We start from the raw sequence: 19,192 nt of genomic DNA, 5'->3' as shown, positions 1-19,192 counted from the left end.
TCCATGAGATGCCATGATTTCACTGGATCTTTTGCATTGGTTCAAATGAAGTCGTGAAAGATCCGATCTTTTCATCAGCATTTGAACCCATTCGAAGGAAGTCGTGAAAGATCCGATCGTTTCATCAGCATTTGAACCAATTTAAAGGAAGTCGTGATAGATCCGATCTTTTCCTTAGCATTTGAACCCATTTCATCGATCCAATAGAGATGAATTTTGTGTTTTTATTTTTACACATTTATCTAAATATGTACGTTTAAAGCAGGGACGAGCTTCTTTGCTTAGATCGTATAGTGAGGGCGCCCACTGAGTTGTTTTTGCATTTGCTTCTCTCTCTCACCTACAGTGTACTTGAATGAAAACAAACAAAAACATAACAAATGTTCCAAAACCTGCAAGAAGCTACTATTTTTTACTACGATAACATTTTTTCCTTTATGTTATCGAAAAAAATAGTAAAAATTAGTAGATTCTTGCAGTACTGGAACAAACCAATAATGTGGTTGTTGCTTTTTCACTCATACGTTGGTTGTATTTCTGTGGTCGTCGCTGGTTTAAAGCAATGTAAGATTTATTATGCTAGGAAGTCCCAATCATTGAGCTAAAGGTAGAGTCGGACTGCACTCTTTGGTATTAGTCGTGTTCTTTTACGTGCCTGAGGTTACCAGTTTTTACTCGCAAAGTGTTTCCTTACTTTTAAAAGCATTCAATTTATATGAGAGCAGTTCACCACTTTTACCATTTTTGCAACAATTACCATTTTTAAAAGTAAAGGAACAGACCAATTACAAAAGATTCCTTGCTTGCTCTAGAGAACCCTGCTCAACAAGTCGATTTGTAGATCCCTAAACGTTGTAAAATAAAATTCACGAAATAGTAATCTGCAGTTGTAGTAAAATCCTTTTGTAAGATGAATCAAAACCTGTTGCGGAGGAAGTAAAATCTGTTGCGTGCAGCGGCGGTGTTTAGACTGCAACAGCTGGGACGGCCGGAAGTCAAGTTTCTCACTTAAATTTACAACCTGTCGCTTGCCAAACACATCGTTCCCGAAGTCTGGAAAATAGGCACAAACCGATAGACACAAACCGATTTCGCTTTTGTCGCCCGTAGCAAGTACCCTTGTGGCTATAGTTCTTCCAGCATCAGAAATAACTTTCCAGTTGCCGATCAATAGCATAGGATCCGTATTCAGCACAACAACTGCGCTGATGGCCATCTCCATATTAGCAGAGGACTCACTCAGAGCAAGCCGTGCTCATAATCTAGAAAGAGAAGTCTAACGTTACAAGAGAGAACCTCTAGATCAACAAGCCTTTCAACCAGGTTTAAGTAGCATTCACACGAATGCAGTCGCAGATGCAGTAAACAGTTATCGTGTGAATGCGGTCCTTGGAGAACATCCACCATCTATCGCAGCTGAGAAGCGCCAGCTGTCAGGATAAACCAGAGTAGTTTTGGTTCAATACGCTCGGGATGGTGCAGCCGTCAAAATTCCTATAGGGCAAGTACTGATGACACCGTGGAAAACATCTGCCCAGCATACAGCACAGGCCCCCACGACACACTGCTCCTTTTCAATAGCGCAATAGCCGCATTCTTACGACTGATAGACCCAAAGTCAGATTAAGCACAAAAATGAGAATACAAACATATTAACTACTGTTACAACAACGAGAACAAACTGCAATTATAGATTTAAACTTTATGATGATAAATAAATTATAGTTATTTCATTAATTCCTTTGAATTAATAAAATAAAAAAAATTAAAATCATTTTTCAATACAGCATTTTCCATTTTCCGAACAAGACGTGAAAATTACATGCCAAAGGGTTGGTTAAAATGACATGCCAAAGATTAGTGAAAGTGCTATTCTTGGGAATTGGTTAAGATGGCATGCCAAAGGATTGGTATAGATGCCATGCCAAAGAATTAATTGTTGAAGATGCCCTTCCATCGAGTTAGTAAAGATGACATGCTTAGGATCTGAAAATGAATTGCATCTTTTGGGGGTCACGCTCTTGTAAAAAGAATGAGTGAAGATGCTGAAAAAATGGCATTCCATTTCACTTGCACCCATTCTTGAATAGCATCTTTGGCATCGAACATTTTGCTGGGGCGTTTACACATGCCAGTGACAGTTCGAAAAATGCAATACATACACAATAGGCCTGTGCGATAACTTCGCAAGTAAAAAGTTGGTCTGTTCCTTTACTTCTGAAAATGGTAAAACCGGCAAAAGTAGTAAAAGTTGAAAACTGCTACCATATGAATTGTATTGTGTCTGAAGTAAAGGAACGCTTTTCGAGTAAAAAGTTGTAAAACTTGAAGATTCTTGAACGTAAAGGAACAGGGCTAGTATTTGCTAGTTCTTGCAAATACTTCTCATTTCTCTTTTACTGAACAAGTTTGTTATCGAAAAGCAATTTGTAAAAGTTTGTACAAATTTGGTTGATTAAAATCAACTTTGTATATCAAAATGTCTGTTCATTTACTTTTAAAAATGGTAACAGTGGTATAAAATGGTAAAAGTGGTGAACTTCACTCATATAAATTGTATGAAAGACTTAAGGCCTGCGTACATAAGCTGCCTCGCCTGGTTGCCTTGCTTTCCTACTTCATTTCTGACATAATAAAAATAAAAGAATAAAGAAGGCCGAGGAAATTTCGAACTTGGTTGCACTTTTCTTTTTTATTCTTTTATCAGAAGTAAGCAAGGTAAGCAGGCAAGGTAGCTTATGTACGCAGGCCTTTATGCCAGACTATGAAAATTTTCATTAGAAAATTCTTTGTTACTAGGCGTTTACACAAGATAGACTGTCTGCAAATACAACTCTGATTTACTAAGCCATACAAACATTTGTCGGCTGTCTCCCAGCTGTCCATCATTTTTTCACAGACAGTAGGGTTAACCAATTTTTGACATTTTTTGTAAAAATAAGTGAGATAATAATTGAAATGTGTTGAAAACAAAAGAACATGAACATAAACAAAATATATGAACGGAAAACAAAAAGAAATTTAAAATTGTCATTCATAATTTTACAATTTGTTTTTGCAGTTGTCTGGACGCCTACGTCACACAGGCAAGTTTTGGGATTTTGACAATCAATACATGTACTCAACTGTCCTATCATGTGTAAACGCAGGGTTATTCCCTTTTAAATGTTCATTGACGTCCACACACATACATGAAATCATATGAAAATTTTGATATTTTCATTGGTTTGAGAGTTACGAATTTAAAAACAAAGAATAATTTCAGATTACAGAACCTTGTACAGAATTTCAACCCCCTTCACACCTCTTACCTATAAACTCATTTTCATGTCAATGAAAATTTTCATAGTCTGGCATAAGACCTTTTTAAAGTAAAGGAACGCTTTGCAGGTTAAAAATGGTACGTAACACTGCGTTTACACATGACAAGAAAGTTGAGTACATGTATTGATTGTTAAAAACCCAAAACTTGCCTCTGTGACGTAGGCGTCCAGACAATTGTAAAACAGTTGTAAAATTATGAATGAAAATCTTCCGTTCACATATTTTGTTTTTGTTCATGTTCTTTTATTTTCAACACATTTCAATTATTATCTCACTTATTTTTACAAAAATGCCAAAAATTTGTCTTCCCTACTGTCTGTGGAAAAATGATGGACAGCTTGGAGACAGCCGACAAATGTATGTGTTAGTAAATCAGGGTTGTATTTGCTGACAGTCTGTCTTGTGTAAACGTCTACTTAAGGAACAGAGCAAAAGCCAATTTAATTTTTCACCTTGTTTACAAATTTTGAAATTTTAAATTATTTTTGTTATAGCAATTCACCGATGCATCTACCTTGTTTCTTGTGCTAGTTTGCAACCTTTTGTATTTTCTAGCAACATGTTGCAAAAAAAAACAGAGTTGTATACGAGGATTTGTGCCGAATTTAAAATAAATCTACTCAATACGAGGATTTATTTTTGTATGGGAAATTTGGTAGATTTTGGCTGCATTTAGCAAATAAAACCTGATAATGTGCTTAATCCGGCTAATGAAGTCATATCTAAATGGGCTATTATAGCCCGTTTAGACTATACCCTTATACGATGATTAATGCCAAGTTTACATTTGCGCTCCAAAATCCACTGGATTTCACGAAATCCTGAAATACACCCCGGTGTTTACACTTATTTTTTGTTGATTTCAAACATATCACAATGATCAAGGTAGATGCATATGCGCAGCTGATCGAACATGAATTTTCAAAACAAGTTGTTGTAAATTGAATTAATCATCAAAAATATACGACAATATAGAACTTTACTTTATTTGGAAAATTATGGTAAAATTATCTATACATCGTATTAATTGTGTATAGTACTAACAAATGAAAAAATAAAAAAATGATTTTATAGTTGAGACATAATGCCAAGTTTATACTTGCGCTCCAAAATCCACTGGATTTCACGAAATCCTGAAATACACCCCGGTGTTTACACTTATTTTTTTGTTGATTTCAAACATATCACAAAGATCAAGGTGGATGCATATGCGCAGCTGATCGAACATGAATTTTCAAAACAAGTTGTTGTAAATTGAATTAAGCATCAAAAATATACGACAATATAGAACTTTAAAACTTTATTTGGAAAATTATTGTAAAATGATCTATATATCGTATTAATTGTGTATAGTACTAACAAATGAAAATATCAAAAAATGATTTTATCGTTGAGACTTCGTTATAATAAATTTTAGCTCTGTTCCAGAACTAAAAAGTTTTTACAATGTTAACCACTTTTACACATTTTCGTTCCCTTACACAAAATTTATATGAAAATCGTTTACGACTTTTACAACTTTTACCACTTTATAAAGTACGGGAACAGGCCATTTGATAGATAAAAATTGTGCTCAGAACCTGCACAAAATTAGTACTTGCAGTAGTTTTCCCGTTTAGTGCTAAAAATGCGTTCCCATACTCCGAAATCTAGCAAGACTTGCACTTCTCTTTAAACCAAAATAGCGCCGAATAACACCCTCTTCTTCTGTTTTCTGCCATACAATTTTGGCCTAGTAGAAACTAGCAGCAAGCATGTTCATTGGCATCTAATATGATAGCCGATACGTTGATTTTGATATTTATGCTGGAGTTTTTGCAATTTCCGTCATTTTTCCGTTCCCTTATTTTTTAAGAAATTTGTATGGGGAAGCAAGTTTTGACAATTCGCTCTTTTTTCTAACATTACCATTAAAAAGTACGGGAACACAATAAAAAATATCATTGTAACAAAGTAATTTAATATTTTTTTCACATTGTTTACAAATTTTGATACTAAAATTTTTTGTTGCAGCAATTGACCATCTACCTTGTTTATTGTGATACGTGAAAAGTGTTGCAACTTTTGGTACTTTTTTAGGCAAAAGCAGGGTTGTATATCATGTGTACTGTGATTTCGATGTTGATTTCGCTGAAATCACGAAATGAGATGATTTCATTTTTGTATGCGAAATCACGATAAATTTAGCTTGATTCCGCGCGAAATCACGAAACGCCTTCGAAATCAGGAAACGACGCCGAATGTAAACTAAGCATTAGTAGCATAATGTGCTAGTATTTTCAATATTAACAATAAAATTGTAATTTGCCGTATGTTTTTAGAGATGAATTCAATTTACAACAACTTCTTTTGACGTTTCAATTTCGATCAGATGGGCTGATGAATTTACCTCGGTAATTGTGCTATGAACAAAAATCAGCTGACTGCCATTTAAATCCTCCAAAGGTATATCTAAATGCAATGAGATTTGTACTGCATTTATTAAATCCAGTTGAGGATTTATTGCTAGTCTAAATCTCGTTAAGTATGGACTTCCCCGGGAAAGCTATAAATCGTTATGATCAGGGTTCAAAGATCTACCAAAGACATAAATACAACTAATATGCCATTTAGATATGACACCATTAGCCGGATTTAGCGCATTATCAGGTTTTATTTGCTAAATCCAGCCAAAATCTACCAGATTTCCCATACAAAAATAAATCCTCGTATTGAGTGGATTTGTTTTAAATCTGGCATAAATCCTCGTATACAACTCTGTTCTTTGCAACATGTTGCTAGAAAATACAAAAAGTTGCAAGCTGGCACAAGAAACAAGGTAGATGCATCGGTGAATTGCTACACTAAAAATAATTTAAAATGTAAAAATATGTAAACAAGGCGGAAAAATTAAATTTGTTTTGATGTACAAAGTTGCTTTTAATCAACCAAGACTAATATTTACGATGTCTAAACGATAAAATAATTCGTTTATTTATTTTAGATGGGCAAACTGCGATAAAATAATTCTTTATTTGCTCTTTAGTTAGCATTAGTAGCATAATGTTCTAGCATTTTCAGTATTAAACAATACATTTGTAATTTGACGTATGTTTTTTGAGACGAATTCAATTTACAAAAAATTCTTTTAACGTTTCACATTCGTTCGGATGGGCTGATGCATCTACCTTGGTAATTGTGCTATGAACAAAAATCAGCTGACTGCCATTTAAATCCTCCAAAATGTATATCTAAATGCAATGAGATTTGTACTGGATTTATTAAATCCAGTCGAGGATTTATGGCTAGTCTAAATGAGCTATAAGACTAGACAAAATGCATGCAACAAAAAAATGTTTACGAAACTTTGTATAGAAACATTACCCTTAACAGGTTGCAGTTAATTCAAAATCGCAACCAAGGAGGAACATTTCATGTAATGGTATCAGAAACGAAATTTATGAATTCAAGGATCTATTCAAGAATAATTCTATGTCAATTGGATCGGTAAATTCGGTTAAATACGTAAAAATGTATAAAAGAAAAAAATGTTATATCCCCATATCGTGATATAACATTATGTTAAATTCAAAAGCCATTCACTGAAGAATGGTAGCAAACAAAATGTCTTATCTTGTTGTATTTATGTCTTTGGATCTACCCATGATACAATGAAGTAGAGGTAGGCCAGGTATGAAAATCACTGAGAAATGTTACCCTGCAGCCATGGCTTAAAACGTCAAATGGCATGGTAAAATAATAATGGTAGATGTACCTGCATAGCTATCCGTATTACAAAAACATATGGAACTTAGAGCTTTATATGTTAAAAGTGCCATATAGTGTAAAAAAATTTCTTTAGCTAGGCTCCAGAATATTCTTGTTGGAAAAGTGTTCCAAAAATAGCAAAAGTTCTTCCCAAACTTATGACAATGAAAAAATGTCATTCACTTATTTTCTACTTGACAAGTTTGGCTAATCTGACATCGTGATTGCTGGCATCCGATTTGCTGATAAATGTCAGCAGAATTTTTACAAAAATTTTAATTTTTACATTCCCGTACTTTTGGAACAAATTTAAATTAATATCAATATTTGATAAATTGTTCATTCGTAAGTTTTGCTAAAAATCAACAATTTTGCCACGCGAATACACATTATTTGTCCTTGTTGTAAATGTTAAGATATAGTGTTACAGCAGAATTTTTTTGTTGGAACAATTCAGCGATACATCTACCTTTATGATTGCATAATGTCAAAAACAGTGCAAAATGACAACCCTGCTTTTGACAGATTAGGCCATAAAAAAGAAAAAAATTGTAATCAGCTGTTAGCTGTGGCCTACCTTTACTTTATTCTGCCATGGATCTACCTATGGTAAAGTTTTGAAAATGGCAAAACCCGCAAAAGTAGTAAAATTTGTAAACTGCTCCCATATGAATTGTACAGTGTCTTAAGTAAAGGAACGGAATTTTACGATGCCACTATTGTAATAATTGTGCCATGATACGTACTATTAAATTAAAGCAATCTTCATGTATTTGTTGTCGACAAATGTGCTTATTTATTCATAGCTTTGTTCCTTTACTTTTTTATTGGTAAGAGTGGTAAAAGAGAAAAGTGTCACAATTGTTCAAAATTGCTCTCTCCTGAACATTTTTACCAGAGAAGTAAAGGAACGGAAAAATGGTAGATGCGGCAGCAATGTCAGAAAAAAACATAAAAAATCAATTTTCGTCTTTTATTTTACAGTTTTTAATTTAGTGTTGTCAGTGTTCGACTTTTTCTTCGGGTTTTCGTCCATTTTGTGAAATAATCGTCAAACAAAAGTCGAAAAATCAGTTCTGCCATTTTCTACCTGCAGAAATTTTGCTGGTGGTAGAAGAGAAAGCCATTTTCGCTCTCTCTCCCCTCTCACTCTCTTAAAAATTGCTTCCAGCTTTGCCACTTTTCGGGGTTAAGGAACGCTTTACAGGTTAAAAATGGTAACAAATGGTTAAAATGGTAACCTCAGGTAAGTAAAGGAACACAGCTCATATTAGCTCTGTTCCAGAACTAAAAAGTTTTTACAATTTTTACCACTTTTACACATTTTGCGTTCCCGTACACAAAATTTATATGAAAATCGTGTACGACTTTTACAACTTTTACGACTTTTACCGCTTTATAAAGTACGGGAACATACCAATTGTCTATAGAAATATTTCATTAAAGTCCCAATTTACATTAGGCGAGTTTACTTGCGGCAATTGTCAGTTTGTAGATGAGAGAGGGTGCTGAGAGGCAAAGGGTTACCATATGCCTCACCTCTCTCTCCATGGAAATGACAATTGCCACAAGTAAACTCGCCCAATGTAAATTGGGACAAAAATGTCCTTACATTTCTCATTTAAATACACCTGAAATATACAAAAGATAGCTGTCTGCGAAAGCCTCCAACAAATACAACCCTGTACGCAAAGTAACCAGTTCCAACGCACAGAGTTGTATGGGGAAATACATAAATAATTTTTTGCAAGAGTGGCATCACTGTTGCCAAATCAAATATGGCGGACATGAATTTACTGTGAAGTTGGGAGAATTTCAGTCAAGTCAATGATTAAAAGTGAAAAAATAATACAATTTTATTAAGATTTTGCTTAACGCTAAGGCTTTTATGTAAGTGTAGTGATGAAAAGAAAAACATTTCAAATGAAATGTGAAAAATTGCAATAAAGTGAAACGATAAAAAAATCAACTCTTACGAGAGGAAAAAAAATGCAAGACGTCGAAAAAAAACCAAACGAAACGAAAAAAAGAAAAGTTTGCCAGAACCCCGACTACAACTACACATACAACGCATACAGCCAAGGTTTTTCTCTGCACACCAATACAATTGTGAGATTAGCAGCCAGCTCTGGATCATTGTGCTGTCGAACTGATGTGCCTGCTCTAGACACAAATATGTATATACACTCCTCTTATATAGATATATAAAATCATATACATATTTTCCTCTTCATCATCTCTCTGGTGTATATAGTTTTTTTTTCGCTTTTATAACAAAAAACAAACTAAAGAAGCAAAGCAATTCGCCTTTTTCGTCATCATACATCATTCGGTTTACGTCAAAAAAGAAGTACAAAAGAATCTGCCCTTCCCCCCACCCTTGTAACAAAAAAAAACCAAAACCACTTTGTGCTAAAATACAAATTGAGAAAAAGAAGCAATTGAACAAAAATCGAAAAAAAAGCAAGAAAAAAAACTTGAATCATCAAAATGGCCAATAGGAGGACCAATACATGAACGAACAAAACGAGCAGCTCTCGTTCGTTGCTCCTCTTCTTAAGTGGTGAATTTGTGAAAGAAAATCTATTGAGAAAATGTTTCAAATCAAACGTTAAGAACTACCGAAAAGTGTGTTACCAAGATTTCAAGTGTTAATATCCGAAAAAAAGTTTTTTCTTCCTAATATTTCTTTGTGTAAAGTAACTAAAGGTAGATGAAGAAAAATTATTACGTTTCATTTTCTCAAGCATATATTCGTCGGTCGGTCGGACGGTCGTCGTTGACGTTATAAAATCTATAGTTGTGTGAGAGGATTGAGTGAATGTGTGTGTGAATGTTTGCGTATGGTGTTGTGTGTATACAACGAGAGTCAACCAACCAGCCAGCCATCTAACCAACCGACCTAAACGAAGAAAAAATCAAAAAGAAAGAAGAAATTTTAACTATTATTGTACTGAACAACAAGAAAAAAATACCCAAAATCCCCATACCAGTTAAAATCGAAACAAAATGGTAACAAAAGGTCTATACGATGCGATCTTGGCCAAATAAGAAAACAAACAAGTACGAAATTTCATTTTCTTTTTTTGGTTTGACAAAAGATTCGCCTCGCCGCTGTAAGTACGAAAAATGAAAACTTGAAACAATCTGTTTTTTTTTTTTGTATTTTTTCCTGAGTTTCTTTGCCTCTTGCTCGCTCGCTCCATCTCGTCGTCGTATCTTGCTCATGTTGGGTAAAGCATATTTACTCTCCCCCAAAATAAAATTTTGGGTTCGTCAGTGGTCTCTCCACCGCTGCTGCTGCCAAACTGTCTCTGCCTTCTCCACCTCCACCGCCCGCTGTCGTCACTTTTTACCCGACCTGCTCTAAATGAAAATAATATGTGAATGTTTCTTAATTTGGGTCATTCAACAGTAAGTTGTCGTTTTTTGTTATTTTTAACAACGAGCCGTCGTAGCAGGCTCTATTTCTTATATGACTTTGTTTTTTGGTTAAATTTTCACCATAGAGGAACAATAAGAAGCAGAAGAAGATGTCAATTAGAAGAAACAGAAAGAGAAACAAAAATAGCCAGCAAATGAACATGGTTAATTGTCTGTAGTTAGCTTGCGGCAACGGTAACAACAGCCAGAGACTCTTATCCAGCCAGCCATCCAACAAACCAACCATCCATCTTTCCATCCATTAGTATACTCTGCAAACAACTACCGACTACCTTTAATGGTGTTTTCGTTGTCGTCTTAGTGGTAGTCGTCGTGATAGGACAATAACCACCGTAACGTTACCGTAGTCGTTGCCGTTGATATTATTGTTGTTATTATTTGTCTTACCATCATTTTGCTTTGCTAAGCAAAAAAAAAGTACTGTGACCGGAAGAAAGATCATGCGCCAGTCAGCCAACCAAACAGCCATTCAGACCCCTTTGTGACGGTTAATGAAAAATCAACCAACTTTTTAGCAGCCAGCCAACAGCAGGTCAAACTCTGTGTGCGGGGTAATTTTTGTTGTTTTGTTGCTTGTCACATTTCTTGTAGACCTTCGAAAATGTTAGTGGTTATTTAAAGCTGGGAAAAAATAATAAAAAAAAACCTTTATATTGTCGATTTTACTTACCATACAATGGTTCGGAGAATTGCAAGATCTGCAGTAATCTTTAATGCTAAACAACACTTGGTTTGAAGGTTTTCATAATGACGACAACGAACGAGGGTAGAACAGAAGAAGTTGAGGTGGGTTGCTACAATTAATAGGCATGGCATGCATGTATGGTTGTTTGGTGGTAGCTGTAAGTTTCAAATTTGGCAAAATAAGTGTGGATCATATTCCAAGCACACTCCCTTCCATGTTGGGAACGTTAATATTACCTCACCTGTGGATTTCTGTTGTAATTTTTGTGTGAAAAAGTCTTCTTTTAATTTATAAAGCAATTCAATCACAATAGCTAGACTTGATTAGTCGACTGCGTATTGTAATGTAAACAAATTACATAAACAGCTGATATTTACTTACAACCCACTTAAACTAGGTTTATATCATGTATTTAATCAACATTTGAGTAGAGCGATTTAAAAAAGCTGTTTCTTGTTAGCAAATTTGCAAGAAAAGTATTTAGCACAATAATTACAAACAGGTTGTGGACAACATTTGAATTATTAGGCCAAACTTTGTAAAATAAATAAAACTTAAGCAAGAAGTGTTGCAAGTCACATTGTTTATTTTAGAAAGCAAAAGAAATTAGAAGGGATGTGGTGGAATAAATATGCCAATTTTTCCCCGTTTTTATATGCGATTGTGGCACATTTCCCAAGTAAGCTGATTCATATTTGGCATATTACAATGAAATATGAAAAAAAAATAAAACACTTTAAAATTATTTAGGCTACACCAAGAAAATACTCACTTCTTTAAAACTAATTTAGCAATATTTTTCTATTTTCATATACGATTGTGGCAAATATCCTCAACCAGCAGATCATACTTACAAGACCCCAACTAGTTGCACAAATCTTTATAAACAATTTAGTAATTTTATGATTTTTATAGAAACAGTAATAGCAGACAGATTTCCCGAAAACTTGTCAAATTTTATACCAGTTTTGGAAAACTCCAATATTCAAAGTGTGAAAATTAGTAAGAAGGTGTGAATGAAGTTCATGGTGTTTATTTTTATACGACAGATCAACGTAAAACTCAGCAATACCTAGTCAATATTGAATATTATCTATCCATAATGATCGGAAGCACAGAATACCATTCACTTAGATGTAGCAGCAGTAACTAAATATAAACAAGATATGTGTTCTACCTGCTGGTGAATGTCAAACTAGATAAGTTTACATTTACTTTTCTTTTGTTTACCTTTTGTAATGTGATTTTATTACCAAAATTGAATTATTACAGTCAGTATGATGATCGGCTGATTTTGATGGGGTTGGTGTCCATTGTGCCAAGGGTTTGGCCCATCTAAATCCAGAATAATGCAGAAGATTTCAGTGGCATTATAGTCATCATTTAAAAAATCAGCTGATCGATGGACACATCAGTTAGGTTCAGTATACACTGGCAGTTCTCGTAAAGAGTACAGCAAAGACTCCATTTTATTTGAAATCCTTTATAGTTGTCAAAATGTTGGCTCAAGTTTTCATACAATTAATTTACAATAACAACGAACATGACAACTTGCTTAAAATCAGATGGCCTCTTAACTGTTGTTGTAGTAACAGTTCGACTGTATTCGAAAGCTTCTTTCTGAAAGTTGTTCGATGTTGGCATCATAAAGAATAGTCCCACTGAAGCTGGATGTAAACACAAATCCCGCGACAGCGTTTTTTTTTCATATTAACCCAGAATCAAAAACGTTTCGGCTGCCAACCCAGCATTAAACCTATGCTTATACAACACCAACAACAACAAATCGATGGGCAAGCCCACGAGAGCGGGTTCTTTCTTACCGGATTGGCCGGAATCCATAGCGTTTCGGCCAGCGACTGCCAAACCAGCATCAAACCTATGCTTCTACGTAGGTTTCCATGCTGCTACAACAACAACCAACCGATACTTGTTAGATTCGTGGATGTGGATGTGTAATTGAATAGATGCTGGGTGTCGTGAGGCTTTCATGTTAGAAGGGTCACCTGTTTAGAGTTGTTTTGGAAGGAGCCGCTCACTAGGACTTTGTTGCATCTGTAGCCATAGAGAGTTTGCTATGGACAGTTGCGCTAGACTTCCAATTGAATGACGTCTTGGATGCCTTCACGAAAGCACCAAAAGTTCTTACGGATGGATTTTGGTGGTGGACAAAAATGTTCATTAGGATTAAAGATCAAAAGAATGGATCTCCAGCCACTACATATGGTGCCATAGGGGGGTTTTTACACCCTTCGGGCTGTTTGCTCAAGTATGGACTTGCCCCTGAAAAAAAATTTACCATCGTAATTGAGGCAGCGAATGCAAGTTGCTTCAACAAAAAACAAAGTGATTCCATATCAGGTCTTAAAGTGAACTTATCCGAAATTTTATGTGGGAGGTACCGGATGGAGTGGACAAATATAGCCCCTATTTGAAACTGATCTATATCTGGTAGATATATTAGGATGTGTAAAGTATGGACCAATTTGGCCACTCCCTTCAAGAGTTACCGTACGAACAATTTGTCCGAACATTTTGAACTTTTGTGGGGGAGGTACCTGAAGGAGTGAACCTATATGGCTTATCTTTGAACTTAAACTATGTTTGGACAAAATATTACTAAGGCCAAATTTTGGATTGAATCGGCAGATCCGTTCGAGAGTTATCTTGCGCTCCAACCACCTCACACGGTGTCATAGGGGTTGTTTTCTTGCAACTTTCAGGCTATTTTCTCAGGAAGTATGGACTTGCCACTGATGAAACTTGTAGCGTCGTATGGGGGGCAGTGAATGCAAGTTTCTAAAACAAAAATCAATGCCATTCGAGAGATGGCCCTAAACTGAACTTTTCCGAAATTTTGTGTGGAAGGTACTCGAAGGATTGGACCGATTGAGTCCATATTGAAATCTTATTTAAGTCTGGTACACATTTCACGATTGGCAAAGTATGAACCAAATCGGTTACTCCCTTCAAGAGTTATCGTGCGCACAAATTTTCCGAACATTTTCGAACTTTTGTGGGGGAGGTACCGGAAGGAGTGAACCGATATTACCCATCTTCGAACTTAAACTAAGTTTGTGCGCTCCAGCCAGCCAGACAGACGGACGGACATTGCTCCATCGACTCCAAATTGTCTGAAACACATTTCGTCCAAACATACTTGGGGTCTAAAACCATTATTTCGATGATATATACCCTCGTTAGCATAAATGCTGAGGGTATAAAAAGGGATATAACTAAACTTATTGAATCTAGGATGACCCGCCCATAGCCACTTAAGGTTCCTGCTATACATTAACAGGTCCGTACGTTCTATGGAAGAGAAGTAAGATGAAGATACAATATCATGCACACCAAAACAGCATATGCATCTCTGCAACAAATCCCATATCTGATTTGTGCCCTGGTTTGTTGTTGTTGTAGCAGCATAAAAACCTACGTAAAAGCATAGGTTTGATGCTGGATTAGCAGCCGCTGGCCGAAACACTATGGTTTCGGGTCAGTCCGGTACGAAAGAGCCCGCTGCCGTGGGATTGACCTGGTTAGTCGGCCAGATTGACTTCGATACCTTGCGTCGAGGTCCGACCTGCCAGATGTTTACGGGTTTCTCAGTTTGTCGAGGTAGAAGTAAAGTGGGAACAAATTTAATACTCTACCAGCTGAGGGAAAAATTTGAATTTTTTTTTAAATTGTAAGTTTTTCCTAAGTAGCCGGCCTTCGGCCGGGGATTTAAGACTTTTTCCTATGGACAGGAGCCAATTTAAGAGACTTAAGAGGCCCATATCTCGGGAAGTATGTACTTCCCTCGGGAAAAGTTTATATATTTGTGATCAGGACAACACGATCTACCTGTGGTAATTTTTCCAGATTTTTCCACCAGGTGGGAGAATATTCTATTTATGCCATAAAGTGGTGGTTTGACACAAACCTCCTCTTGGAATTCAGCATTTTTCCAGTTCATCAACTGTCTTTTTCCCCTAAAAATTCTAGTGTTCTGGTACCCAACAAAGGTAAATAGTATTTTTCATTCGGCACTGGTTGGAACTTCTTTCGCCACCCGTTGGGGACAGTTCTTCTCTTCACAAGATGAGGATACTTTGTCAGAAACCGTGACTATTTTTTTTAGTTGTCGTTTTTGTGGTTGTACCAATTGTGGTTATTACTTCTACTACGGTAAAAAAAGGCGCACCCGTATGTCTAAATCAAATCTGAATAAATTATACAATGAAATATCAAGATTTTGAACTAAATTTCGAGTTAATTTACAATTGTTTGCGATTCTGTGGAGTTGTTTTTGTCGTAATATCACATGTTCATTCACAATAGTAGACAGAGACAGATGTTACAGAAAATCAGCTGTTTGTCAGTAACACAAATAATCTTATATCGAGTTTACAACAGGTGAATATTAACGAATGCAGGGATGGGATTTCTTAAATATTAATTCGCCATTGGACTTTATTTAACTACAGTAGAAAATACTATATAATATTTTCTATAAAAAATTTAATAAACTACGTTTACATTTAATTGCTTTTTATGAATTAATTACAAATTTACATGTTTTTGTTAGGAATCTTCTTTTTGTGCATATGTTATCTATATTTTTATTAGATTTATGGTCTGTTACAGTACCGCAAGAATCTACTAATTTTTACTAATTTTGTTTTGCGATAACATAAAGGAAAAAAAATTTATTGTAGTAAAAATTAGTAGCGTCTTGCAGGTAGTTTAATTGTTTTTGTAGCATAGATGACCTTATAGGCTTGGATTCCAAACCAAATGACTAATTCAGGGTTGTAGCTACATTGATTTTTTATTTATTTTGAAACCCCTTAATGTTTTTACAATTGGTTATTGTGGTGAGCTCATTATATGATATCCAAAGTAAACAAACTTAGATTTACTACATATTATAGATTACAACTAATCGTGTTTTTTGCTATTACAAACTCAGTTTGTCTTTGAATTAATCATTACATTACAAAACCGCAAAGATATAGAATTCAGACAAAGTATGTCTTGTGTTTATTGAAGGTTTTCTAATGGCTACTTTTAATAGCAATAGAAAATGTATTTTACCTATTATCTTGGCAAAGTTATTTTTTTTCTCAATGTAATAGATATCTAATATTTAACATACAAAATGGATGTCATACCGTATTTGCTTAGTATGACACTCTTCCTTATTTATTGTGTTTAAAAAAGTAAAAGATAAATAAAACTATTAAACTGATAACGACGTTTATTTATTTTTCTCCAAATAAGTAAAGAGGCACGAACGAACGTATTAAACAAAACTAGAAACTCATTTTGTATGTCTTCTTTTGATTATCTCTGTTAGATAAAACAACAAATGATAAAATAAATCAACGAACAGTCATTTGCTGCTTGGAGGTTTATTTTACTTTTCTGTTGTACACCACCATCACGTTGATTGCACAATTCGTAATTAGTAAATGTTGAGAGACTGGCAAAATTATCACAAATATCATAAAATAATGCGAGATATACCCGTCGACTGACTGATTACCTGACATGGAATGCCTGGCTGGCTGTATTTTGTTTGCCTTATCTTCCTTGCCAGCCAGCAAGCAAGCCAAACAGCAGCTTCTGTTGTCACCTGCCGCCCTACAATAACAATAATACTAATAACAATAATAAGCAATAGTCTTAGTTGATATTGGTGTATTGTATTTAGAGCAAAACAATAACCCATCAATCGTCATATACAATACATTGGCCATTGATAAAATTCGATTGATTTAGTTTCCTGTTTTGTAAAAAAAAGAGCATTAAATATGACGTAGTTTTCATTTTTGTTTCTCAAACAGATGTAGCAGCTACATATAACAAAACGTCAGCACCTACATACATATCTTTAAGCTATAAATAAATCTTTGCAGTTTTTTTTTGTTTCTGTTTCTCCTATGCACAATACAAAAATCAAATATTCAAATTTTTGCTTGAAGACAAGGGCAAAGACCCGTTGCTGCGTACCGAAAAAACAACACAGAAAATGAAAAAATAATGACGAAAACAAGATACAGTTTCTTTCTAATTGTTTTTCGGTTTTTGTACTTAACAAAGAAAATGTTTTTGCTTTTCGGCAATGTTTTCTCTTTCTGCCACACGCACGCCAGTGCCAACTAAAATCTTGTTGAAAGATAACTACCAATGACAATGGTGAAAACTCTGAAGAATATAGCCTAAATGATATCAGGGTTTACTGTCATTTTAGGTTATCATTTATTTATTATGGGAGAAAAAAAGTTTGTTTCAAATGAAAACTAATTGAATTTAATACTTAATAAGTTTGTGTGGAAGAAAAAAAATCGATGATTGTTAGAAAGTTTGATGTGTTGCCTGGCAGCTTCATGCAATTTTGAATTTTGTCCAATGATTGCTGGTAAGTTTGATGTGTGGCCTTGTAGCTTTATGAAATTATGTTTTGATTCTTATCCTCTCCTTAAAAGCTATTGTGAATTGTGATTTAAAATTAAAAACAGTAATACCCAAGGCATATTCATATAAGGTAAATGCATGAATTATAACTAACAAATTTACAAATTTGTAATTTATGCATCTAACTTCTATGAATATGCCTTGGCAATACCTAAGAACAACTCTTTTATTTAAAATTTAAATAAATAATTTATATTGAAAAACTAGTCCTGAGAATTAAAGAATTTTTTTATAGAAAAAAAAAAACTATTTCTGCGGTTCTCAGGAATTTTTTCTATAGAAAAAATAGTCCTGAGCTTCTCAGGAATTTTTTATAGAAAAAATAGTCATGAGGTTCTCAAATTTTTTCTATAGAAAAAATAGTCCTGAGGTTCTCAGGATTATTTTTCTATAGAAAAAACTAGTCCTGAGGTTCTCAGGAATTTTTTTCTATAGAAAAAACTAGTCCTGAGGTTCTCAGGATTTTTTTTCTATAGAAAAAAACTAGTCCTGAGGTTCTCAGGAATTTTTTTCTATAGAAAAAAACTAGTCCTGATGTTCTCAGGAATTTTTTTCTATAGAAAAAACTAGTCCTGAGGTTCTCAGGAATTTTTTTTTCTATAGAAAAAACTAGTCCTGAGGTTCTCAGGAATTTTTTTCTATAAAAAAATAGTCCTGAGGTTCCCAGGAATTTTTTTGTATAGAAAAAATAGTCCTGAAGATATCAGGATTTTTTTCTACAGAAAAAATAGTCCTGAGCTTCTCAGGAATTTTTTATAGAAAAAAGTATTCCTGAGGTTCTCAAATGTTTTTCTATAGAAAAATAGTCCTGAGGTTCTCAGGAATTTTTTTCTATTGAAAAAACTAGTCCTGAGGTTCTCAGGAATTTTTTTCTATTGAAAAAACTAGTCCTGAGGTTCTCAGGAATTTTTTTCTATTGAAAAAACTAGTCCTGAGGTTCTCAGGAATTTTTTTCTATTGAAAAAACTAGTCCTGAGGTTCTCAGGAATTTTTTTCTATAGAAAAAAACTAGTCCTGAGGTTCTCAGGATTTTTTTTTCTATAGAAAAAACTAGTCTTGAGGTTCTCAGGATTTTATACCCTCCACCATAGGATGGGGGTATATTAACACGTTCGCGGACACCCAATTTTTTCAGAAGTTAGTTTTTTTGTATTTATTAAATAATTATTAGTCCTATTACAATTTTTTATTTATTATATTATGGATATTGATAAAATTAATAGTACTATGTACTTAAATCGCAAAAACGTACGATTGTATAGAAGTAAATGACAAAAAATTGACTTTGCAAATGAATGCTATAGCATTCACGTCCGCGAACGTGTTAAGTTTGTCACTACGTTTGTAACTACTCGAAATAATCATTGTAGACCCCACAAAGTATATATATTCTTGATCAGCGTGCAATTCTACATCGATATAGCCATGTCCGTCCGTCTGTCTGTCTGTCCGTCTGTGGAAATCACTCTAGCGTCCGAACGGATTGACGTTTTAAGGAATTTTTAAGATATTTGGCCCATTTTACCA

General features: G+C 34.5%; 1 protein-coding gene across 31 annotated transcripts in view; it reads left to right on the top strand.

Annotated features, from left to right (window-relative positions):
• The first annotated feature begins 8,785 nt into the window (after positions 1 to 8,785).
• Positions 8,786 to 19,192, top strand: part of par-1 — a 103,525-nt gene continuing 93,118 nt past the window's right edge. For 11 of the 31 annotated variants that reach the window (XM_073992097.1, XM_073992095.1, XM_073992085.1 and 8 more), the window contains exon 1: positions 8,798 to 8,961. The gene's annotated coding sequence lies outside the window, so the exon portion shown is untranslated. Of the gene's footprint in view, positions 8,962 to 9,345; positions 9,781 to 19,192 lie in introns of those variants that run through there. The other 20 variants (XM_073992098.1, XM_073992077.1, XM_073992096.1 and 17 more) reach the window with 8 other exon arrangements.

This window comes from Musca autumnalis, unplaced genomic scaffold, assembly GCF_047663935.1.
Source record: "Musca autumnalis isolate F117 unplaced genomic scaffold, ASM4766393v1 scaffold_5, whole genome shotgun sequence".
Taxonomy (NCBI): Eukaryota; Metazoa; Arthropoda; class Insecta; order Diptera; family Muscidae; genus Musca; species Musca autumnalis.
Note: the sequence above shows the minus strand (reverse complement) of the source record. Positions and strands in the feature narration are given on the sequence as shown.